Source organism: Ursus americanus, chromosome 35 (genome assembly GCF_024610735.1).
Source record: "Ursus americanus isolate L20-20 chromosome 35, mUrsAme1.1.p, whole genome shotgun sequence".
NCBI lineage: Eukaryota > Metazoa > Chordata > Mammalia > Carnivora > Ursidae > Ursus > Ursus americanus.
Window position 1 is genome coordinate 23,869,834 of NC_142161.1, and position 27,662 is coordinate 23,897,495.

Here is a 27,662-nt window from a genome sequence, read left to right on the forward strand (position 1 = left end):
TTGGGAAATGATAGAATTAAACATTAATATATGTTCTTGAAGTACTAATGTATATATTTTTAAAAAGCAAGTTAGACAATTAATTCTATAATATTACAAATAGTTGGCTTTGTGTCTTTTTTAAAGCACTATTTGTCTGCCATCATTCATTTAAATTTCATTTGAATATTTTTTATGTTAAAAATTAACATTTCCAGTAAATATAAATTGTAAAAAATATACCTTATTTTTATTTTTAATTATTTCCATGTCAGCAAAACCAAGTAACTCTTCTTGCTTCAGTGTATTAAATCATACTGTTTTAAAAAGTAATCTTCATGGACAAAATAAAGTAAAAACAAAACAATTTTAGTATATGTGCTGCCGAAGCGAGCACCAAAACAATAAAAACAAAAGCACCCCACCAAAACTGTCCTTGTCTTCACCTCACATTCCAGTGCATGTATAACAAAGGGCTTTTGCCTATTGCCAAAGCATTTTCAGTCTTGTTAATCAGTGAAGAGACCTGAAAATGTTCTTATGAAATCGGATGCTAATAATTACAGAAATAATACAGTAACAGCATTTGTAGGACTTTAAAAAAATTTACAAATCATATTTATATGTTATTTGCATGCATATGTAAATGATAAAATTATGAAGATATAATAATCCTATCTCATATATGAGAAAGCTGAAGCTCAGAAACATTTAATAGCTTGCCAAGTATCATGCAGTTATTGCAGGAGACACAATATAAGCATTTTGATTCCCAAACTATCTTATTCCCACTTTATCAAACTTCTTCATCCTATAAATCTTTGACTTAGCTATTAATTTTATCATTGCTGTCAGGTTGAAATGCCTTAAATCACTCTGTGATTACAATAAAGTTTAAGGGCAGTAGTGTTTCAGCAGGTGGGGAGAATATTGAGTAAGATACCCGCTAATCATGTTTGCTTTTGAATGCAACAAGAGATTTATAAAAAAATTTTTTAAATGAACTTAGACTGCATTAAGAATAATTTTGCAATAAAAGGAGCTATACAATGGAGTTGTTTAAAAATTTTAAAAACAAAATCCAAATTTCTGAAATCTGCTTCTAAAATGACTGAGCAAGCTCTTATTGGACTGAGCATCCTAGAAATAATAGCATTGAATTCTGGACAAAAAATAAATAAAAATAAAACAAACAAACAACAAACAAACAAATTACCTATTGGCACTGGAGAGTGAACAAAAGCACACAGATTATATAGGGAACGAAGCGCTTGTTAACTTCTATGGCTTTTATACTGGAAGAAAACTGCCATTGACACTGTAGAGTTTTTCTAAGACTCCAACATAAGAAGCAAAGAACAGAGTTTGGGGCAACAGCAGCTGCTACAAAGTAAGAAAGTCGGGAATGGGAATTTGGGAGTGACCACAAGTTTCTGGAAAAGAGAAAGCCAGAGGGGGAAGTCACTTACTGTGTCTTAAAGTTTTGGTCTGACTCCTGAGCTATTCATGTGCAAGAAAAAACTCTAAAGCAATCTAACTAACAGTAGAAGAATTGAACTGAAACTTTCGCTGCTACCCAAGAGGCAAAATTTATAGCTTGTGAACAGTCAGGTTATTTTCTTGCTAAAACAAAAATAAATAACAATACTTCTCAGGGAAATATAACATAGTCCAGAGTCTGCAGACCGTAGCATTCACAATGTCACAGATACAATCCAAAATTATGTGCATTGAAATAACCGGTAAGATGTAATTTAAAGAATATCCACAGAAAAAAACCTAGTATGGCCAAATTGTTGAATTATTCAGGTAAGGATTTTGAAGCCTCTCTCTTATAACTCTGCAACAATGATAATAAAGAAAATATCATCATAATGAATAATGAATGGACAGACAGAATATATCCACAGATAAATGCAAACAATGAAAATTTCATTGAATAAGCTTAACAGAAGAATGGAGACAACAGAGGAAATAGTGAACTTAAAGATAAATCGATAGAAATTACATAATGTGAAGAATGAAGAGAGAAAAGGATACACTAAAAAATTCAATAGAGATTTACCATATGTTTAATAAGTCCCAGAAGAAGATAAGGAATACCATGGGGCAGAAAAGAATACTTGAAAAAGTAATTTTTAAAAAATGTTCCAAAATTGTGACAGTCATAAATTCTTCAGATTGAAGAAGTAAAGCAAACCCCAAGAAAAATAACTACAAATAAAACCATTCCTAGATGCATTAAAATCATGTTGCTGAAAACCAAAATTTAAGAAGAAAACTTTGAATGCAGCCAAACAAATACAACACATTACATACAAGAAAACAATGATTTGAACAAACAACTGCTTCTCATCAGAAACTATGGAGGCAGGACGTTTGTGGAACAAATATCTTTAAGGGTGATTTTGGGAAAAAGAAAAAACACAAAAATAATCTGTCCAAACAAATTCTCTATCTTGCAAAAAAATTTTCAGGAATGAAAGTGAAATAAAAATATTTTTGGGTTAAAAAACAAAAATAAAAAGGATTATTACTGGCATTCTTATCAAATGAGAAATGACATTATTACAAAAATGAGAAAGGACATTATTCAGGCTAAAGGGAAATGACACCAGTGAAAACATATTCTGGAAGGAAAGAATTGTTCCAGAAATGATAAACGTATAGACATAAGTAAATATAAAAGACCATTTTTTCTTAGTTTCTTGAAAACATGTATGATAGTTTAAAAAATATTAAAACATTGTTTTATAGTGTTTATGCAATAGGTAGAAATAATATATATGAAAATTATAGCATAAAGTAGAAAGCAGGGGTCAGCATATTATAGCTTGTTTTTGTAAATATTTTTAAATTGGAATGCAGTTAATGCCCATTCATTTACATACTGTCTATAATGGCTGCTTTCCTGCAGCAATAGCGAACAGAGACTGGCACAAAAAAACCTAATATGCTTCCCTCCCTAGTATAAAAGATGGGAGGAGGGAAATGGACCTATGCAATTGCAGTGTTTCTACATTTTACAAGAATTGGTATAATAACTCTAAGTAGACTGAAAAATAAAGATGCACATTGTAATCGCAGGAGAAATTATTTTTAAATAATATGAGGCATTGCTGAAACGCTAATACATACATTTCAATTGGAATTCTAAAAAATAACCTTTAATTCAACCAAAAGAATACGGAAGAGGTAAAACAGAGGGACGCAAAAGAGAGAGGACAGAGAACAAATAAAATGGTAGACAAAAATTCCACCATATCAGTAACTACAATACTAACAGACTAAAATTCCAGTTAAAAGGCAAAAATTATCAGAATAGATTTTTTAAGAAAAGACTCAACTTTATGATGGCTCCAAAATACGCATTTCAAATACAAAGAAGCTGACAGGCTGAAAGTAAATGAGGGGAAAACAATAGATGTATGATCATTATTATTCATAGATTCCTTATTTGCAAATTTGCTTCTTTCTCAGTTTTATTGATAACCTAAAGTCAATACTTACATAGCTTTCGTGGTTATTTGTAGATATACACAGAGCATTGACAATTTCAATCCCCCACACAGACATTCCTAACAGAGGTCAATCAAAGTCGCTCTGCCTGCTTCTTTCAGCTCTCCTGCTTTGAAAAAGTATCCTTTTTGCAGTCTATTTAGTGTCATGTTTTTTATATTTTTGTGCTTTTTATTGGCGACTTTGCCATTTGCAGTGGCCCTGGAGCCTAGTGATGAAGTGTTGTCGTCTAGTGTTCTAAGCTCAAGAAGGCTATTGTGTACATTATGGAAAAAGTATGTTTGTTAGATAAGCTTCCTTCAGGCATGAATTATAGTGCTATTGGCCTCAATGAAACAGGAATGGAAAGTCATAAAGGCTAATATAAAGCCAACAGAATAAAAAGAAAAATGGAAGTGGATGCAATAATAAAGTAGTATAATATTTGTATTGACAAGAAAACTTTTGAATCGTTAATTAGCGATCTGACAGTGTGGTTAATCAAATCAGGGTTCTAACAACTGGTCTCTAGAATGTGAGGAATACATGGAAAGAATGAGAGAGAGGTGACAAATACAGAGAACAGAAAGTGAAGGCACAATTGAAGAAATGAAGTTAAAGATATTCCCAAGGAGGAAACCACAAAAAGCAAGTCAGATAAAATAATTACTTTAAAAAAAGTTGTTCCCATTCTGGGGTAATGTCAGGTTAAAAAGGTTTATCAGGGTCACCTGGGTGGCTCAGTTGGTTAAGCATTTGCCTTCAGTTTGGGGCATGATCCCAGGGACCTGGGATAGAGCCCTGCAGAGCCTGTTTCTCCCTCTCCTTCCTGATGATGCTTGCTGGCTTGTGCTCTCTGTTGCTATCTTTGTGTGTGTGTGTCTCTCTCTCTCTCAAATAAATAAATAAAATCTTTTAAAAAAAATTTAATCATACTGAGGAAAAGACTATAAGATATCTATAATTAGAAAAAAATAGGTAAAATATTCCAGAAGATTAAAGAAAAAAGTCTACCAATACCCAAAAGATAGAAAATACTCTACTTGCGAATGTCCAATATTTGGATATTATGAATGCCCCCCCCAAATGCAACTCAAGATTTATATCCCCAACTATCTTACACTTCTGTGTAAGGCTTATGAAAGACATTTTTAAATAGTCACAGGCGAGCACTCATATACCCGCTCCTACCTACTTTGAAAAATAGCTAAAGTACTTAAAAGTGTACTAAAGTCAGGTCCACTCCTTACATTTGAGAAATCTTCTATGAGAGAAAATAAATCAATATCTGTATGCTAAATGTCTAAACATTTGAAAGTTATATAAGGTAACAGATAAATAAGACATTTTTATTTTTCTATTTTATCAAATATGCTTTCATAAAGACAAAGTAAAATGTATGTGTATAACAATGGCTTTTCTATAACTGAAGGTCAGCAAGAAATCAGAGATAACTGAATTTAATTATTATCAGGCATTTCTGGATGTTCTGCTGACAAGCTAACAATGTTTAGATAAGTAATAAGTAAATGAATAATTCATGTTATTATATATTCCATTAACTGTTATTTTTATAACATTTTATATGTAAATGTTATTATTTATTCCATTTCTTAACTTTCATTTTAGTAAAACCAATGTTTTTTTAATAGTTAAGACTTTCAATAGTTGTGGTCTATTGATACTAATGAACTAAAGGATTAAGATTTACATGTAATTTGTTAAAAGTATATGAAATATGAATATTTTCATTAAAATATAGTTATGCAAATATTCATAAAATTAAAATTATATTGTATGTTATCAAAAGTTATTTTCCTTCTAAAGCATTTGAAATGACCCATTAAAACAAAGAGCTAAATATCATTACAATTAACCAATTTTAAATTTCAAATCAAACATTTAGATAAACTAGAAAACTTTTATATTTTTGAACATTTAGAAAGATAAACTATTTGTAATGGTAACATTTGAAGTCTGCAAAATTACCAATGAAATAATATGTCTCGAGCTACCTGTATACAAATTTCAGAGTAATGTATTTAATATTTCAAAGCATTATTCACTTTCCAGGCGCTGCTGTTGTGATTGCCCACTCATTCATGAGTAATTCTGTACAATAAACTAAAACAAAAAACCCAGCCAAGACAATAAATGTGTGGTGCTGTTGGGAGAAGATAGTTATTTATGCAAAAATCGGTTGTGTTTAGATTTCTGAAATGGAGGGTTTTTAAATTAATCTATCTGCCTTTCTTTTATTTAAGCACTCTTTTTTGGCTAAATCTCCTTTCACCCTGAATCCTCTCCAGTGTGGGTTACAGCCACCCTGTAGAAAGTTGCTCCACCAAACTCTTAGAGCAAACATTTCCCTGTGGTCTAAATGGTGTTCATCAGAGAGGTGATTAGGTTTAGTTGTATTTCATCAGTACCGACCATGGGATAAATGACAGAGGTACCATGCATTTTTACTAAAATTAAAGCTTTGAGTGAGTTTGTGAGAAGCAGAACCCAGGATCCACTGGGCCTGCAGTGTGACTATGTCTTCCAGCAAGGGTCATTGCTTTCCTGCTAGTCGAACTTTTTATAACACAGACATGAACAAAGCAGTCTTGTGTTGGGGAATATACATGATGCTTGGCACTAGGCAGTCTAGAAATGGGAGATTAGAAGTTGGAGGAGTCATCGGGAAGTCCTCTAGGCAGCTACCTAGAACCTGGGGGTCGGGGGCATGGGATTCTGCAGAAACGCTGCCAGGTGGAAGAAGCCCCAGTCCCATGAGAAGCTGACCTTATATATAGTCCCTCTCATTGAGCGAAGAGGAGTCTTCAGTCACAATGTTCTTATTGGTCAGGCAGCTAAGTGTGAGTTTCTGGTTTCCATTTTTGGGAAATTCTACTAATTGAATCATACTTTCTTCTCTGCAGTAACTTTTCTAATAATAGCAAAAGGTGCTCCTCATTCTCACCATTATTTTACTAATCACATGGACTCTTTTATGATGTTTGAGGACATTCCAGATCTTTTAATGAACAAACAAGAAAAGTTTTTGAGGAGACACTTTACCATTAGGACTAGAAAGCATTTTTCATCTATTTTTACAAAAACATTATAATTTAAAGGCAGAACAATGCTTTTCTGCATGCTTTGTTGTTTTAATTGGAGAAGTCTAAAATACTGCCTAGGGACAGAAAAATGTTCCTCTTCATATCATCTTCCTTGTATGATCAATGGGTGCTCCTGGGTTAAATATGTTTTTAAAAAATCAGTGAATTATCTTAACTATTATAGAGGCACAAAGCAGTAAAGATATATAACATATTAATCTTTATTTTCTATGGAAGATGGGATCTGACTAATGTAAAAATGGGTATATAATAATTTATTTTTCTAAAAGGACAAGGAGGACATATAGCAAAATATTAGCAGCAGTTACTTCCAGATAGTAGAACTGTAAGTATTATTTATTACCCATTTCTGTATATAAGCATGTATTATTTTAAAAACTGAGGTATATGTGGATGGGTGGATGTACATACACACATACTTTTTTTTTTTAATCCGAAGGACCTTATAATCTAGTAAAGGAGGATAACATGTACATAAATATCTGTAACACATGTAGAAAAATAAGGATGTCAAAAGTATTACAGATAAAGTACCATAGGTGATTAACGTGGGAAGATAAGATATCAGGTGTTTTTCTTGGCTTTTGGATTTTGCAGGGAAAATATTTTCTTTTGTACCAGACAGAACACATCGCTTTTTATTTTTCAATTAGGTATGTCAGCAGTAATTTTTAGACTTGACAATATCTAATGACACCTACAATTGTCTTTGTGTAACCACATTAAAAAGAAGTTGAGTTTCAAAAATATAATTAGAAATCCAAATAAATATAAAAGTATATATTTCAAAAATATAATTAGAAGTTATAATAAATAATTTTAGTTGGTGAATGTATAGGAATTCATTAAGATCACTATACAGTATCAAATAATAGTTTGTGATACTATAATTTTCATCTACTTAATTTACTTGATATACCTCTTTTAATATGATATTATAGTTACTATCCAAAGTGTTCTATCAAATTCCCTCAGCTGTGTTTTGAGACATGAATCCCATAGTTAATTTGGGAAGCACTTTATAATTTATCTCCATTCGTAAAATAAAAAAAAAATATTTAGATGTACTTTATTTGAGAAAAAAATTAGATTATTTAATGTGTAAAACAGTTCAGCTACAAAAATTCTGTATTTTTTAAATTCTCAAACTTTTCCTATTATGGTGTAAGTTTTTAAATGGGGATTTCCATTAGTGAGTAGAACTGCTAGAATTTGAGGTAAAAAGAATCTCTTGGAGTTATGCATAATATGCAGAAAAATCCTTGAAAGTAGCCTGTGGGTGGCAGTGTTTTGATATTCCAGAAGACAACCAACTCAAGCTACTTTTCTTTTTATGATTCATGTTTATATCTTGCCTCTGAATCATATATAAAAACAACCAGCTGAGTGTGTGTTGTCAGCTGGTAAGCACTTTTTAATGAACCAGACCTCACTTTTGTTTGAGCATGCATCAGTGTTTATGGTTTTATTTCAGAACATCACCAGAATAAGGATTATTTTGGCCAAGAGAAAATTAAATCAGCCAGTGATGAGAACTTATGAATAAGAACAGGCATCTCTAATGGTTCTGTAGCTCATTTTATCTGTTGTTCTATTTCTTCTCTCTGTAGTGTGTTGTGAAGTGTGTGATTTATTCATAGAAGGCACTGTCACTACCAAGGAATTGGACTCTGAACCACAGAGAAGTCTTGACAAGTCCCATTAAAGAAGGGACTAATAATCAAAATACCAAGTATTTATAGACCATGTTTTATTTTTTCCCTTGAGTAGTTCCTACTGATTATTAAAGCTGAACCAAATGAAAATGCCAATATGCAACCATTTTTTTAACTACAATGGCAGCTTTATAGGGTTCAGGCTAATTTATCTGATTTGCATCTAGCCAATTCTGATGGTTCCTAGAGTTTCATTTCAATATGAGAGATCAGTAATAATAGAAATGTTCTCTGAGTAGCAGTCACAAATTAATGTCACCATAAGATAAATGAGCCCGTTATAAAAGTGCACTTGAGGTTTATTTAAGGGTTCTTAACAGGAAATCCATCACAAAGACAACATGTCTTTTATACAACTGGGGGTAGGTGTCTAACATGGCTGTTGTTAATAGTTCACTTACGGATTTACACGGAATTTTAGATAACATAAAACATGAAAGTAGTTATAGTAGTTCCTTCTGGGTGCCATAACAAAATACCACACACTTTGTGGCTTAAAACAGCAAAAATTTTTTCTCTCACAAATCTGGTGTCTAGGAGTCTGAAATCCAGAAGGGCCGAATCTGTTCCTTACCTCTTCCAGCTTCTGCTGGTTGCCAGCTCCGTTGACTTGGGGCCAAACTCCAATGGCTGCCTCTGTTTTACGTTGCTTTCCCTCTGCCTGTTTTCTCTTCTGTGTGTCTCTTATAAGGCCATTCATCACTTGACACGTGTCCCACCAGGTAATCCTCATCTCAATGTCCTTACCTTAATTACATGTGCAAAGACCCTTTTTCTAAATAAGGTAACATTAACAGGTTACTTTAGGGGAGTAGGATGTGAACGTATCTTTTGTAGAACCACCATTCAACCCACTACAGTAGTACTGGATTTCTTTCAAAGGAACTGAGATGATTCGTAAGGAAAAGAAAGATTCTGATCCAGTTTTGTTTTAGTTTACTTCATCTTGCATTAAATCACCACCAAATAATCTGGGTTCTAATAAAGTTCTTTATTCATATTCATTCTCCAAAACAAAATAAGAAAACTTTGAGAAGCATATTCAGACCTGGTTTAGGCAAAAGGCACTTGAAAAGCACTGTCACTTCTACCATTTGACTTGTGGTCCATGAAGAATATGGTTCACAATGGGATAAGAAGCTTGCACCCGAATGTAAATCTTCCTCAAGAAAGTCTTGCTAGGAAGAAAATGTTAGCTGAATAAAATTAGTATACTTAGAGATAGAAGTGATTTACATTCTAGTATGGCTCCTTACCTCTTAGCAGACTGGTAATGGTTCGTACAACAGAACTGTATGAATTGTTATGTACCATTGTTCTAGAGAGTTTTCTTTTTGTTTTTTCTTCTTCCAACTTTTTAAAAATTTTTTAAAATTTTATTTATTTATTCATTCATTCATTCATTCATTCATTCTAGAAAATGGCAGGAAGGGGCAGAGGAAGAGAGAGAATCTTAAGCAGTCTCCATGCCCAGCGTAGGGTCCGATGCTGGGGCTCAGTCCCACAATCCTGAGACCATGACCTGGGCTGAAATCAAGAGTCAGACACCTAACCAACTGAACCACGCAGATGCCCCTCTATGGTTTTCTAATAAGGCTGCCTTGTAGTTTTCTAGATCTCTGAGAGAATGTAACCTTGTTTGAGTAGCAGTGGTAAAGGTCTAAATCTTGCAGAGTCATTTAACTTTTGAGATTAATTTTAGAAAACCCCTTAGCTCTGATTTTTTTTTTTAATTGTTGAGAAAGCAACCACTCTGAAGGTTTTGGTTTTATTGTAAACATTTGATCAGTTTTATATAACTTGAAATTTTAAATTCAGCATTCCTTGCCCTCAAATTCTTTCTTGTCTTTCTGCTGATTCTCAAATAATAAGTAACTAAAATTTTGACATCTAATCATGATTTCTGTAAAAGAATCACCTTTGACATTTTGAGAATTGTGCTTTTTACACTCCCATTAAGATGAATCCAATAATCTAAGAGTTTTTTTTAAAACATTTGGATATAATCTCCCCCCTTCCAATTACTAAGGGCATTTTTATTATCATATTTCTAGGAGAGAATTAGTATTTCGCAGATCAGTATAAATTACTTTGTTCATTTATTCAAGCGGCATTTCTTGACATTTTGGATACTGAACCTCATTATGCATATTTTACCCTTTTTTTGATTAGACTTATTTATTTACTTTAGAGAGAGAGTGTATGCATGAGCAGGGTAGGGTCAGAGGAAGAGGGAGAGGGAGAGAGAGAATCTCAGGCAGACTCCTTGCTGAGCATGGAGCCCAACTTGGGGCTGAACATGGGGCTCAATCTCATTACCCTGAGGTCATGACCTGAGCTGAAACTGAGAGTCAGGAGATTAACTGAGGGAGCCACCCAGGTGCCCCAGGAGTATTTTACTCTTAAGGACTAAGAACAGACTGATAGGGAATGTGAAGAAATGCACACATAATTGTAATAATAGAATTTGATGCTGGATAATTACAAATCCCATGAGAGAACTTAGGAGATTTCCCAGAGGAAGTGGTTCTTCAAGTAGGTATAAAAGGGCAGCTAGAAATCCATGAACTGCTGAATTCTCCTTAGCCACTATTTGCCACTGTAACGGAATGGTAGTCTTGTTAGATAAAAGAGGTAACTTTGACACGTTAGCCTTTTTCACCCAGATCTGGTATGGCCTTCAGAACAGACTTGGGGCAGCTTGGTTACCTTCAGAAGCTAAGTATCTGCTCAAATGTAGGAAAAAATTATTTAAGGGTCAGTGGAAGGACACCTAAGCAAGGCTTTATCTTTTAATAATATGTATTGGCACATGGAGGCCGTTATTCCTATAATCTTATTGAAAAAAGTCTTAAGTGATACCTATGACACAATATATTTTAGACTGAAGAAGGTAGCTTATAAACCAGGAGACACCAAAACTATAGGAACTTCTTGCTGTATGTATCCCCCTTCAAGACACTGCCAGAGCTTTGTAAGGTGGTATTCTCTTCTACCACAGTAAGTAAGAAACTTCGTTTTGGCATATTAACAGGTTGTATTAGTGATATTTGGGGAGCAATCATTTGACAAGCTTTAATGGTGAAGAGTTTGACAATCATGATTTAGCAAATTCATAAGCAACATGGCTTGGGCCTTAATTTAGAGACAGGATAGGACTCTTATTTGACTTCTAAAGTCTGACTTTTTGAGTCAGTAAAGTAGTGGGATTTCTTCTGGAATAAAATTTGTGAAAGTGAAAAGCAAGATATGAAACCAGACTGGACAACTTTTTGTTGTTGATGTTGTTATAGGCATAATGATTTACTGATTAAGAGGGGACTGTTGTTCAGGCGGCTGAACTGGCAACTCAGTATGTGGTTTGTTTATAAGCCTGTGAACGCTGAGAAATTTCTGCTCCTTCTAGGTAGGGATTTTATCTTTTCCTAATCATTAAAGATGTGTTTGCATTAGCATATGGAGTGAAATACAAAGGCTCTATTTTAAATAAATGAAACAATTTGTCACTGCATGTGACAAGACTTCCTCCCTGTGATAATGAATACTTGTATAGGAGAGGAAACTGCAAAGAACTGGGAATTGAAGTACAAAGAAGGGAGCTGAATCTCGCCATACTAAAGACAGAGCTTTTGCTTTTAAGTGTAAATCTACCATTTACTATGTCCCCTGGTGAAATAAAGGTATCCTTCATTGTGTATTAACTATGACCTTGAAAACTGCAAAAGAATGTACAGTGCAAAGGAGAAAAAGTGAATTAAACTTAACAACAAAGGATTTTCTTTTGTTTAACTATCCAAAGTAAAGGAATCATTAAGACTCTGTAAAAATGAGCCTTTGCTTCTTTTCTAATTATCAAGTAAAAATTTCCATAACTAATTATTTGCTTAACAAAGATAAGTTTCCAAATCCGTATTGCACTTGAAATAAAATTCATTAAATTACATAATTTTCCTTCTGAATTTATTTCTTAGATTTATGAAAAGGAAATATTTATAATTTTTTTCCAACACCTAAGTAGTATGAAGTAGGAATAACCATATTCTGGAGAAACTGGTAAAACTAAAAACAGTAGAACAATTGCCTTATTTTATATTGTGCAACATCTGACAAACCAACACTATGTAAGACACTGAAGTGTTCCTTATTGCTTATAAAATAACTATCAATAGGATCTAAGCAAGGAAAGAAATCTGCCATGAGAATTATGGATTAGGGGTTAGTTATGAGAATAAGACCTTATTTAATTATGGGAGAGACTAAAGAAGAAAGGGTCTGGAAGGGGGATTTGTGAGATCACTAGCCAGCCCTATTAAAGAACTGACGGGAGGAATTATAGGAGATTCTGAGAAGCCAGTAATGTTCAGCTACCAAATGAAACGGAAACACAAGAGAAGTTAAGGAAAAAGTCTAGGGCAAATTATCCAAATTGCAAAGCTCTTGCTTTTAAAGGTCTCTAGCCAAGTATCTGATGAAAGACAGTGAAAAGAGCTGTATATAGAGCAAAACAAGATGAAACCACTTTTTCTGTCTGTCAGGGCATCTAATCCAATGACCTCCAAAGAGTAATGATAGCTGCTTTACTTCTACCTTCCAATTCTCAAACAAATTCCTATTTTGGTCAACTCCAATAGAACATATAGTGCATAAAATTCTGGGAAACATAGCTTCAGCTTAACTTAAAATTGAGTACAAACTGATACATAAAGTATATGTATAGTATGGTACAGTTTCAAGTAGCAGTTAAGAAAAATAATGAGGCACCTGGTGGCTCAGTCGGTTAAGCGTCCAATTCTTGATTTCAGCGCAGGTCATGATCTTGGAGTAGTGGGATCAAGCCTGCCTTAGGCTCCATGCCTGCTTAAGGTTTTCTCTATCCCTCTGTCCCTCCCCCCACCTCATGCTTGTGTGCTCTCTCTCTCTCAAAAAAAAAAAAAAGAAGAAGAAGAAAAAGAATGGAGATAAGTGCAGTGAAATTAATCTACTAGTGGCCACATGATTTCTGCTTTTGCATTTATATAAAATGCAGATTTGTACATAATTAAAATGTGGGCGATGCTAATAAATTAAAATTGTGAAGACTTTTGTACTGAATTTAATAGTCTGAAAAAAGTCTATTATTGGAAAAAGTACAAACATTCCCTTTGAGTACTGAAAGAACAAGCTCATTGATGATCTGAAACTTACTTGTATGGCAAAGAATGACAGAGTTCATAGAAAATAGTTTATTTGGTATATTTTAAATTAGCTGCAAAATTATTGCAGAAATCACTCCAAAAACCATCTTAGACAAACTGATCTGCAAGGTAATTCTGCACAGCACCGATTGAGATTAACATGAAACAACATTTATGCAAATAACATCTTTCTATACATGGATAGGTCCTCCTATACATGGATTCACTAGAACCTTAAGATTAGCATAATTCTAGGATGATTTTATTGTTATGTGGGGACAGTGGTGAAAAAAGTTAAGCAGAAATAAATAAGGAAGATAGGACTTCTTTCACGTAGTAGTATGTGCTTTTTTCACTTGGTAGTATACACTTAAGTTTCCTCCATATCTTTTCATTTAAAATTTTTTTTAGCATTTGATAATATTCCATTGTCTGGATGTGCCACAGTTTATCCATTTATCCTACTTTAGGGCATGTTGGGCAAATTCAGGTTTTGACAACCGTTAATGAAGCTGCTATAAAGAGCTGTGTGTAGATTTTTGTGTGAACAGTTTTCAGCTCCTTTGGGTAAATAATAAAAAGCACAATTGCTGGATCGTATGTTAAGAGTATATTTAGTTTTGTAAGAAACTGCTAAACTGTCTTCCAAAGTGGCTGCACCATTTACATTCTTAACCAGCGATTCTTGTTGCTCCACATTTTCCACAACATTTTGGTGTCACCAGTGTTCTGGATTTTGTCCATTCTAGTAGGTGTATAGTAGTATTTCATTGTTGTTTTAATTTACATTTTCCTGATGACTATGGTGTGGAGTATCTTTTTATATTCTTATTTGTCATCTGTTTATCTTCCTTGATGAGGTGTCTGTTAATGTTTTTGGCCCACTTTTAATTGGGTTGTTTGTTTTCTTAGTGTGAGTTTTAAGGTTTCTTTGTATATTTTGGATAATAGTCCTTTATCAGATGGGTCTTTTGTAAATAATTTTCTTTCAGTCTATGGCTTGTCTTGTCATTCTCTTGACATTGTGTTTCACAGAGCAGAAGTTTTTAATTTTAATGAAGTCCAGCATATCAATGATTTATTTCATAATTGTGCCTTTGGTATTGTATCTAAAAAGGTCATCATACCCAGGGTCATCTGGTTTTTTTTTAATCATGTTATTTTCTAGGAGTTTCCTAGTTTTACATTTCACATTTAGGTCTGTGATCCATTTTGAGTTAAATTTTGTGAAAGCTGTAAGGTCTCTGTCTAGATTAATATTTTGCATGTGGATGTCCACTTATTTCAAAACCGTTTGTTGAAAAGACTGTCTTTGCTACATCCTACTGCCTTTGCTCCTTTGTCAAGGATCAATTGACTGTATTTATGCACGTCTATTTCTGGGCTCTTTATTCTATTCCATTGGTCCATTTATCTATCTCATGTTTTAATTGAAATGCTTTTCATTATTGATTTATAAGAACTCTATTTATGAGTCAAGTCTTTTATCAGATGTGTTTCATAACTATGTTCTCCCAATGCATGATATTTCTTTTTCTTATTTTTCTGTTTCAGTGAGCTTAAGTTTAATTTTGATAAATTCTAACTTATTAACTTTATTTTATATTTAATAGTGAATGCTGAGTCCAACAATGTGGTGATTAATTTCTGTATTAATTTTTACGGAGGCCAGAAGCCACACACTGTAAGATTTCAACTTTTGAAGTTATGCAGAATTGTTTTATGGCTTACTACAGGGTGTGCCTCGATTCGCATGCCATATGCACTTGAAAACAATGAGTATTTTGCAGTTGTTTGATGAGGTGTTCTGCAAGTGTCTACGAGGCCGAGGTGGTAGTAGTATTGTCCCAAATGTATCCTTACTGGTTCTGTTTACTGTGTATGCTGTCAGTCACTAGGAGTGTGCAAATATCTAGTTAAAACTGTGGATTTGCCTGTTCCTCTCTTTCGTTTTATCAGTGCTTCTTTGATGTATTCGGAAACTTTGCTTTGGAGGTGTGCGTATTTATGATTGTTATGTCTTTTCTCTATTCTTTTAACCTTCATCTTGATGAAATGCCTTCCATTTATCTCCAATGATCCCTCCTTTTCAGAAATCCACTTTGTTTTTATTCAAATAGGTATTCCAGCTTACTGTTTGTGTTATATATCTTTAATCATTATGTTACTTGCAACCTAAGACTTTATTTTTTTAAATTTCTTAAAGATTTTATTTATTTATTTATTTATTTATTTGAGAGAGAGACAGCATGAGTGTGAGGGGCAGTGGGAGAGGGAGAGAGAGAATCTCAAGCTGACTCCATTCTGAACATGGAGTCTGATGTGGGGCCCTATCTCAGGACCCTGAGGTCATGACCTGAGCTGAAACCGAGTCAGACGCTTAACAAACTGGGCCACCCAGACACCCCAAGACTTTATCTTTAAAATGTATATGTTATAGTCACCATAGAGATTTCCAGCTTCTTTTGAAAAAAAAAAAAAAATCCAGTAGGGAAAAATCTCTACCATTTATCTGGAATGTATAGACCATTAATATTCAATTTAATCTTTGATATGATATGATTGAGTTTGGCTCTACCATTTTATTATTTGTTTCCTATTTATTTCTCCCTGAATTGTGTTCCTCTGTTTCTCTTTTCATGCTTTATTTTAGGTAAGTGGAATGTCTCTTCAGAATTTCATTTTAGGCTTTATATTTTAAATTGTATTTTTAAAGTTTCCTGTAGAGCACTGTTCAATACAAGTAGCCACTAGCCCAAATGTGCCTATTTAAATTTCAGTCTTAATTAATACATTTAACGCAACCATTAGTCTCACAGTCTTACTAGAGATGGAAATAACATAAACAGTTTTGCATTTCAGAAAAAGTCTCACACCAACACTGTGCAGAAGTTGGGCACAAGAACAGGAGCACAGAGAGAACCAGAAAATGAAGGCAGGGATGTCATCCATGGTGTAATAATTTTTTTAAAGTTATCACTATATAGGCTAGTATAATGATATTCTGAACTACAGAAATCGTCATGAGACTAGAACAGGGATTTTAGAGGTATTTGAAGAAGAGAAGCAGTGAGAATTACTGAAAGGTGTTAGTGGAAGCCAAGAAAGTAAAAGTACAGGAGAAGTCAAAGAAGGTATTTCGAATTAGGTTGACTGTTCTGATGCCAGTGTTTTGACAAACATGGGGAAAATTGGAGCAGAAGATAATTTTAAAGTGGGGAGAAGAAAAAAGATCAATTTTGAGCTTAAAATTATGTTGCTATGGCCTTTGGGTGTGGCCAGTCAGAAACATGAAAGAGCAATATATTTTTTTTGAAAGCACTATATTTTAATTTTGTGTACCTATTAAAATATTTCAAAAACCTCCAAAATTATAAAATCTAAGCACAGAAATCTCCAAAATAGAAGCAAATTGAACAGTCTAATAGAAAATAAGAATAATGAAATGGTATGTCACTGATGTATTCTCTCATCATTCTTCTCTTTTGGAGATAAATATTTCCAAGCTGCCCAGTGCTGACTCCACTATTTTTTTCTTTACTTGAAGTCTTCTGTTTTCTGTCTTGGGCAGCCCTTTGCCCACCCCAAGTCTCTAGTGCATTCAGTGAATAGGGCTCTCAAGTTAACCTGTCAAATTCAATTAACTGCCGCAAGCTGTCCATGGTGACACTTGCTGTAATTAATTGAGAAAACCAGAATAAAGCCACCCTTCAGAGTACTTTGTAATTGAGTGTGAAGTCTCATGAGATCTCTTGCTCAATTTCAAGTGCATGGAGGTTTTGGGTGGGATGTGGGTTGTGCCATAGAAACCATTTATGAGCTTATTAAAGGCCATGTCCACAATCCGAATACCACCAGATTTGCACTTGAGGGACGTGGTTCGACAGCACTAATAGTTTGCTGTGTGGATAGGTAGTTTCAACTTTTTTCTCTTCTTTTTTATCCCAGTATATATTTCAGATTTTTCCCTTCTCTTTATACCCAGCTATCCTTTAATATTCTGTAATATATGTAGCCCGTGAGTTGAACATAGTATTAGTTTAGGTGATATAAAAATTTAATTAAAATCATGCATTTTTCCCAAAATAGTAACATTTGTAAATTATGTTTCTCAGTGCCCACAATATTATGTATTGTGTATTTTTATAGCGCTCAGATCCCTTAACACAACCTGTCAAAATGGGCATATTTGAATGCGCAGAAGTAGGCTACAACATCATTAATTTAGGATTCTGTGCTATCTTCAAATCAGTTATTCAACAATTTTAATTTTTGTCCCTCTGAATTCCCTAGCTGTGTTCCCTGGGGTGCCAGAATAACAATTCTGAGGTAGTTTGAATCAGATTAAAGTTTAAATTAATCACCACTAGATGGTAGCCTTGTCAGGGATCTGTGATCCATAGAGTTGATGCCTTGGGTTGTTGTGATGAGACAGTATGATAATACATGTATCAAAATTGCCACAAATCCAGGCACAGAATGAGCACTCAGTGAATACCAAACATTATTTGTATTTTTAAATTAATATTTGTTAAACATTTACTGCATATGATTTCTATCAGGTAATCTACAAACTGTTTTAATGACCTGCTATTATAATGGTTTTTTTCCATTTTCGTATTTTTACTGAACTTCAATTATTTATGTGGTTAATCAATTATATAGCAACACATTTAATTTTATATATTTTGACAAGGTCATTTTTAACAATTGGTATTTAAATTATAAGTAAAAACCCTACTAATGCAAATTAAGTATTCTGTAAGACTTCAAAATACATATATATTTTTTTACTTTAACATTTTTGTGCCATTTTCTGATTGTCAAAACTCTACATAAAGCTTTTCTCCATAGTTACTCAAAACACCCATCCCACACTCTCAAGATAGCAGTGATCCTATTCTCCTATAGACTTTAATGTTTCATGTATAGTAAACCAAAAACAAAACAAACACGGAATAAGATTTTTTTACCAGACTCTGCAGAGGATATGGAAATGGATGAACCTCTTCTTAAATATCTGAATAATATTTTAAATGTCTCCCTTGCGTTTTAATAATCCGACTTTGAGAATTCAAAATGTATGACTGCAGATGGGCATCTGTGAAGATATTAAAAATTTATAGTGTCAATTAGATATGAAGGATGAAATAAATAAAAATAGAATTCTAAGTATCCTAATCTGATATTTTAAAATTAAGACTTTATTTTTAATTAAAATTATATGTATATTATAGAAATATCAAACACTAAATAGTACACAACAAGAGAATTCTGACATCCCACACTCTTCCTTGACCATATCATTGTATACCCTGGATTTAGCCACACTTAGGGTCTCTCTCTTTTTTCCCTGTCTTTTGTACTTTTTAATCTCTCTTTCCACACATAAAAATACACACAGGTGCATAGATAAACACACATATCTTGGAAAATATTTCGATGTAGATATACCTCATTCTTCTTAATAACTTCATAACTTCTTCATAACTTCATACATACTACACATGGTACTTATGTGCCATAGTTTGTTTTTTCTACTTCCTTATAACAGACATAGGCATTGTTTATAATTTTTAACTATAGCACATATTTACATGTGTATATATATAAATGGGTACGTATATATTTGCACATATGTTCAAATATTTATGAAAGGGCACCTAATTATTTACTTTTTAAGTTTCCTCTACACTCAATGGGGGGCTCGAACTTAAAACCCCGAGATCAAGAGTCACATGCTGTACCGACTGAGCCAGCCAGGCACCTCAAAAGGGCACCTTTTTAGAGGTGGATTTTGCTAGTGCATTTTGCTCAGTTTTCTTTTTAGAGAATTGTTCTTATTTTATTCATTGGTAAGAGCTCTTTATATATTGTTGATATATATTGTAGATATTTTTATATGTATTGCTTGTTATATACTGAATATGAATTATTTTTATAATTGCATGTTGCAAATTTTTAATTCCAGTTTTGTCACTGTTCTTTTTATTGTGTCATAGATCCTTTCTTAAGATGTTCTACATTTTAGGTTATAAATCCCACAACTCAGAAACTATATAAAGGTTTAGTGTCTTTTTGGGAACACTTTCCACACCTAAGATTAAAAATATAAAACCATTTGTTTTCTTCTACATATTTATGCTCCATTATGTGTACATCTTTAATCCATCTGAAGCCTACTGTTATGTAAAGTTTTAATAGAGATTTAGCATTTGTTTTCTCCCAAATGATCAAATGTTTAAACTTTACTCATTAAATATTTCATCTTTCTCCTCTTAAACTTAAAAGCCAAATTTACCTAATATCAAATTCATTTATATCCTTCTGCATGTCCTTCTGACCAAAATTCTGTCCTATTTATTTATGCTTCTAATCTTGAACCAATCAATACTAACTCTTTTTAATAATGTTGTTTAAAATTTTTTTTTAATTTCAATTTTACAAACTAGTTCTTTGGATAAAACTGAGAATCAGTTCATCATTTTTTCTTAGAATTACTAATCCCTATGATAGCATAATAATTAAAATACCACACATTAGAACCTAATATTTAGATATAAAGTCAATGAATATAGGAAAAAATATAGCCTTAAAAAGTTAATCACTATATATAGCTAAAATAAATTAAATCTCCAGATCAGAAAACTAGAAAAACACAAAATAAATGAGAAAATGTGAAATAAATAAGGATAAAATTAGAAGTTAATGAAGTACATAAGTATATAAAAGAAAAAGAGTAGACCAAATTAGTATTTTTTTTTTTGTTAATAAAGAAGATAAAGCATAAATATACAAAATGTATACTGTTTGCTGTAATTTTTCAGTAGAAAAGAAACCTCATCTATGCCTACTTTGCTAAGTTGTTTTTTTTCTTATTAAGAAGAGTTGTTTGATTTTATGGAATGATTTTTCTGTTTATTGGGCAAATTACACTGATAGCTTTGTATGATGACGAAATATTCTTGTAGTCAAAGAATTAGTACTACTTTGTTCTGATATATTATTTTTGGTACTTACCTTGATTTTATCTGAAAATACTCTTTTCACATTTAAACTTATAAGTGAAAAATATTTATGAATTCTCTGCAGATTTTTCCAATTTGGGGATAAAAGTTATACTATTCCTTAAAAATCAGTTGAATATCTTTTCCACTTCATATCTGTCTGTGAAATATATTGTGTAAATTATGAATTAACTGTCTCTTGAAGATATGGTAAAACATATAAAAAAATGTCTTCTTACTGTCCTTTGTGAAACTTGACTATTGTTCAAGTTCTTTAATGGTTATATTTTCTTTAGGTTTGTTATATCTTCATGAGTCAAATTTGATAATTTATATTTTCCTAGAAAGCTATCCATTACATTTAGGTCTTTTAGGTCTTTAAATTTATTGGCATAAAATTTGTTCTGGTTATTGTTATATATATTTCTGTTGCATCACAGTTTTGCTTTCTTTTTCATTCCAAATTTTATTTCTCTCTGCTTTTCTCTTCTCATTCCTTGTGACTATTAATGCTAGATATTTGTGTAATTTATCACTTATTCAAAGAATGAGCATCAAAAATTAATTTCTTTGTTTTTGCATCTATTTTATTAATAAGTGCTTTTATCAACATTATTTGCTTATTTGAATTTTTAAAAATTTGTTCTTCTGCTCTTTTGAAATTTTTGGAGTTAATTGTTTGCTGTTAATTTCCAAAATTCTTTTGAGATAAATGTATTTGCTGTAATATATTTATCTATAATTTTCATGAGTTTGAGCGGCTTTTTCCTAAATATTAATTTAAGTGGTATTAATGTTGCTATCCTTGATAAATTTTCACTTATATTTTGCTGACATAGTATCTTTTCAGTCTTTCTGGCTTCTTTTCACTCATAAGAATGTTTCTGACAAATAAATATTAACAACTTTGTCAGTTTAAAGTACAGTCCATAGAATTGGGGATTGTGGGGCAATTTGAGATATTTTTTAGACGCTTTAAAAAGTTAGTGCCTATAAAGCTATATGTAGAATCAGTCTTAAAAAATGAAACAACTTCAACAACAAAGAATGGAAAATCTAGATGCTCCTGGGTTGTCTTTTACAGTCACAATTTTCTATGATTCTTTATATTTCAGAAATTTCAGAACTGAAAAGGTTATAGAATCATAATAAATTACCAGGATCCTCATACCATTCTTAAAATTTTTATCCAAAGTGTTAAATCAGAAAGCAGACCATTGTGAAACAAATCCAGTGAGAAAACAAATTCAATGAGAAAAGTGTCTTATTTCAAAAGAACAATATAGGTACAAATGCAAAATTCGAAAGAAAGGAAAAAAATGGTTTGACTGTCTAATTCATTGCCCAAATGTTTATATATAGGTATTATAAATATAGGATTGATGTGGTGCTTAATAACATTCCCCACACAAAAAAACTTAAGTTTATATGATAAAGATTAGTGGCCAGATATCCTACATTCAGAAAGAAAGAAAGAGAAATGAGTTTCATCTACAGCAGAAAACATTTATTATGTTGTATAAGATGTCCTCACTTTGAACTTTTTAAGATATTAGGATGGATTACAGTAAGAATTCGTAATAGAAAATTTGAGGAAAATAAAAATCATAATTTAATATGGAACAACATCACTGCTTGCAAATATCTATTCAGGATAGAATTCAAAGTGCAGTGTTTACAGAAACATTCTTTTTTGAAAATTTTTTACGAAGGAATTCTAAATACTCAATATCATCCGTGTTGTAACCATGAATAACATATAGCGTATGACTTACGGCACAAGGAACCCCTTCTCTTTATGCAATTAAAAATCAAGACTCTCCCTATACAATAGTTTTCAGGTAACAAAGTAGCTTTTCTATCTTCGTATTCATATTATATGTGCATCTATTTCACAGGACTTCTTTTTTTTTTTTTTCCTAGAAGTAGAAGTGTTTACTGTGAGGACCAGAGAGGACCAGCGCAGTTGCATTATCCTTTAGTTAAGGAAAGGAGAATTTAAGAGTGAACTCTGTAATGCTATAATTCAAATGTATTTCTATTAGGTTTTTGCCATAGTGGTAAGCACTGTAGTAACGGTGTTGTTCAGTGTTTTTGCATTCAGGGTCATTGTCATAGTTCAGTGGATCAGTCATTCATACGTTGTCATTACCTCAGTCCTGTTGACTGTGTTCCAAGCACAATGGTAGGTGAGGGATTACTCTTCTTCCATTTCTCTATCTCAAAGATGCATCTGTTCTCTAATTTCACTATGTTCTATACCTTGTGTTGTTATCAGTAGCTTTGCTAGTGTATTGAGGAAGCTTTGGATAATGTGTTCAGGCTTCAGATGTGGGAGAGAATGGAAACCATAGTTTTGTTAAAATGTAAACATGACCCGATTGTTGGCAATGTGTTTGGAACTTTCAGTCAGATACTTTAACGTTTTAATACCAAAATGAAATGGTGATGGAGCTTTGAGTTAGGAAGATTTATTTGCTTGATCTAAATCATGTACTTTCTTTGGCTTTCAATTAATAATTCCATCAAAATTAACTTCAGATGTCTCCTAATTACTTTTCTATAATCATTCTTTATGTGGTCTTTATTTACTTTTTTTTATTTACTTGTCCGAGAGAGAGAGAGAGAGAACATAAGCAGGGGAAGGGGCAGGCAGAGGGAGAAGCAGACTCCCCACTGAGCAGGGAGCCCCATGTAGGACTCGATCCCGCATGACCTGAGCCAAAGGCAGACCCTCAACTGACTGAGCCACCCAGGCGTCCTGGTCTTTATTTTTTATATCAGTAATATTATAATTGGTGGTAAGCTAATGTGATAATTTCCCTAAATATACCTCAGATAATACAAAGAATATTAAGAAATAGATTGTTTCTTTGAAGTACAAATAATTTCATTGACTTATTCACAATAAAGGAGCCAGTCAGCAAATATACATTATTCATGGCTAAACATTAGTATTAAATAGTAGGGAATTAAAACATACACAATAGTTCTGCAAATACTTTCTACATTAAAACATAAAGTGGAAATGAAAATCATTATTATGGGTCTCCTCATTCAACTTCCAGGTGAGTGCCCAACCCTTAGCTTTCCAAATAATTGGGACTGCATTGTACAATCACATATATAAAAGTTCACTGCAAAGCCTTTATTTCTTTACATTATTTACTTGAATTTTACCCGATGGAAGAGTGGTCAGCAATTGGGATTTCAAAGCAACTAGAACCATTTTGGAAAGAGTAAGCATAAGATAGATGCTTATTGGGGTAAAGAGGGCCGTTTAGACATGCTGAGTTTGGAGAATGTAAACTGAGCCACATTTACTGCTTGCAGCATTTTTCCTTTTATATACGCCTTCACCAGCTTGAAATTTCATATAAAAACAGGATTGTTCTGGACAAGGTCAATTGTGTCTGCATTAAGAAAATAGGAACATTTTTAAATGAGAAGAGATCAACATAAAATACTATAATAAGGATTACAAAATTAAAAGAAAAGTAAGATTTGAAATCAGCTTGACTTACAAAGCAATAACGCATACTTATGAGGCTAGAATGATAGTAATTATTTTGAGAGAGAGAATAACCTCTATTTCTGGAGGTGAAAATCATTATGTATTTACATATTAGTTTAGTTTTGACCTCTAAGAATCTGTTTTTACATAGCTGACTTTGTAAGTTCACTCAGGTTCGTGTATTCTTCATTTACCGTATGTTCACAATTATACTTAAACTTAAGGTAATTAGAGCTCCAGGGTCAATTCAGGGTCAGAAGAAAACTGTGCTAATGAAGACAATTACTCCAGCAAAGCTCAGTTTATAAACTGTTTATTCTCTTCTGCATCGGGAGGCACTGTGGCAAAGTTCCAGTCAGCAAAATTTGTTACTCTGTAATGGTAAAATCTCCCCTTGTATCTTATTACACATTATGAAGTTTACCTTAAAAGGGACCAGTCTATTTTCTTAGCAGGTAATTTCTACATGCAGAAAAGTGATATGAATTCAAACTTCAGTTTTTGAATTTGATTATATTCACCTTGCTATTGAGAAATCTATTTAGAGGTTATATTTCTATATGTAGCGGCATAGCATATTTACTATATTGACCCTTACTTGTAAATTAATCATAATTCACATGACACATAATCATAGTTAGAAAATAAAATGCAAGCAAAAGAGCTGAAATAATTTTGTTCAACAGTCTCAGTTGTATTTATTTAAACTTACATTAAACTAATTGATATAAGCTCAAGCATATGCTTATTCATTATGGTAAATTTAATGACCATCAGTTAACCTGTCTAATTCTTACTCTGCAACATCCAACAGCTATTAAACATGGATATGTGACAATGTCAAAATATTTTTGCATTGATTATTTAGGCCAATCACTTTGTTTTATTAAAGGAAGTCTGAAAGCCACTAGGTTTGATTTTCTTTGGTATCACATAAGTAATCCAGCTGAAATCCAGTGAAAATATAATTAGAACCGACATCTCTTGATTTCCAGATTAATATTCATTCCTCTACACCACATTGTTTCTTGCTACTCTTTTAAGTTCTTAATTTGTGGATTTTTCTGGAGCGAAGCAAAGAGGTATTTCTTTTTAAAAAAGTAGAAAAAGAAGAAAGAGTAAAAGAATGAGAGGGAAGGAAAGGAAAAGAAAGGAAAGGAGGGAAAGAAAAGGAAAAAAAAGAAAAGTAAAGAAAAGAAGAGAAAAAATAAAAGAAAAGAAGACTGAATTCTTGATCTTTGGGCTACTTAAGTTTATGCCAGATAGCTGATAACAGAAAAGGCTTGTCAGGGTGATATTGCTTATGATGTAACACTTCACTGAAGGACCATATGGTTATGTGCTGTGATTTCAGTTCAGAGTTAAAAATGTTGTTTGAAAATAATTCATGAATTACAAAAATATACATTCTGTATTTTGGGGTTTTATATGTTGTTACATCATTCTTATACAAACAGTCACATTCCTAGAAACTTCAAAGTCAAATAAACATATAGGATTCCCCTTTGCTGGAAAATTTTAAAATACATATTGACCATATATTCAAAAGCTGACCCAGTAATAGCATAATTCAGTTTACTTTTCAAATTAGAAGCACAGCAGCACCAATAACATGGCAAAGAAATATAGCCCCAGCAAGCTAGCACTATAATTTTTCCACCAGTTCGGAGATATCCCAGAAATACGTCCCCACATCTTGCTGGAATTTTTTCTGTATTTTCTGTATTTTCATACAATTGCTATTTATAGCAAAAATAAGGGAGCCTCAGGATGGACAGTACTACTCTATTACCCATCAAATATGTATTGCCATACTACTCTCTAGTATGGAAGCAATGTGAAAACAGAAAGCTGAATGTAAATTATTTAGAAGAGTGTCCAACTTATAAGTATATTTCTTTATGAATATACAAAGGAACAAATTGCAGACAAAAAGTACAATGAAATCTGCAAATTTCCTGGGTGCAGGGATAAAAAAGCTGGTATCTATTAAATTGATAATTTTTCTTATTATTCTATTTGGAAAAGATTCTTATCTCTTCTATGGTCCAAATGCTTATGTTCCTTCCAAATTTCTGTGTTAACAGAAATGCCCAACATGATGTCCTTTGGAAGGTGATCCTTTAGGAAGTGATTAGGTCATGAGTGCAGGGTCCTCATAATGAGATTAGTGCCCTTACAGAAGAGGCTCTGAAGAGATCTCTAGCCCCTTCCAACTCCTGAGGATATAATGAGAAGCAGCCTGGAAGAGGGCCCTTACCTGACTATGCTGCCATCCTAATTTTGGAGTTCCAGCCTCTAGAACTGTGAGAAATAAATTTGTTGTTTATAAGCCACTAAGTCTGTGGTCTTTTGTTATAGCAGCGTGAACAGACTAAGACAGTCTCTTTAAAGTAGCAACTTCCTCTATGGAAAGAGTATCCACTATGTCAACTGTATAGTTAAATGCCAGTATTCTTCAGGTCCCGGGCATTGAAATTTTAATATTTATGACCTATCAAGTCTATTGGGCTCACAGTTTATTTTTTTCAGGACTTGTATTACTTCCTTTTACTGAACCTTTTCAACATCCTCACTCCAAAGCGAACAATCGTTGCTGGAAACTTGCTGAGGGTAGAAAGGGCAGTTATTCTAGTATCTTCCTCTTGGATATCTGTGATATCTGTGATTCTTATAGGATGTACGTATTTTAAAGATAGATCACTTGCCTCAAGATTAAAAAATATCTGAGCAGTGATGCCTAAAGTCAAGTCGTTTTGGAATGATAATTCTTTAAAATAATACAGTGTCTGCTGAAAATTTAAAAATGCAACACTTTATGAATCAAATGAGATGAGCAGTTGCACATATTAGCAACGAAAAATACAGCCAAGCACAAATCTCTAACCGAAGATGAGCAGAGCGATTTGAGGCAAATTTGTAAAGCAACACATAGTAATGTGTTAAATGTCTAGACTGGATATTTGTTCTTTCTCTTTGCAATGTCATCTCTCTCATCTACTTTTCTTTTTTTCATTCTTTCCCATTTACCAGAACAAGTTCCCTTTATGCACTAGCTATAAACTCTTTATCTGTGTTTCTTTAGAGTTTCACATTGTGTCTGGTACGTGGTCATACATCTTTGCTCAATGAATAAAAGCATCTGGATGAAACTGGATCTCACAGGTATAAATGGGTAAACTATAATGAGCCACTTCAACAAATGGCCCAGATATAAGACTATTTTAAATGGATACTTTTGATAACTTTTCTAGATACCACAATAATAAGTTACAATGAAAAAGAATCCTGTTCATAATCCCTACATAAAAAATAAGATAGAACATTATGTAAAGTCTGAATAAAAAAATCAGATTTTATTAACATACAAGCATTGAATCAATAAAGAGATAAATTGTGTTTGTGAATGAGAAGGCCCGAGAGTCTAAAGATGACAGTTTTTCCAATATTTATTTAATTTCAGTAATACTCTCAAATGTCTTCTTTTTTCTTATTCAAAACCTCAGGTGCTTCTGAAACTGTTCTTAAATAAGAGAGAGGCAAAAATTGCAACAAATAGCTTGAAATAGTAGAGTAAAAATGAATTTTCCCTTCTAGATATCAAAACATATTTAATCACCATCATAGTTAAAGGAAAGTTGAACTGGTAT

At 32.8% G+C, this 27,662-nt stretch overlaps 1 long non-coding RNA gene across 1 annotated transcript in view; it reads left to right on the forward strand.

Annotated features, from left to right (window-relative positions):
- LOC123793475 (uncharacterized) overlaps positions 1-27,662 on the forward strand; it is a 185,941-nt gene that overhangs the window by 105,043 nt on the left and 53,236 nt on the right. The gene's annotated exons all lie outside the window — the stretch shown is intronic.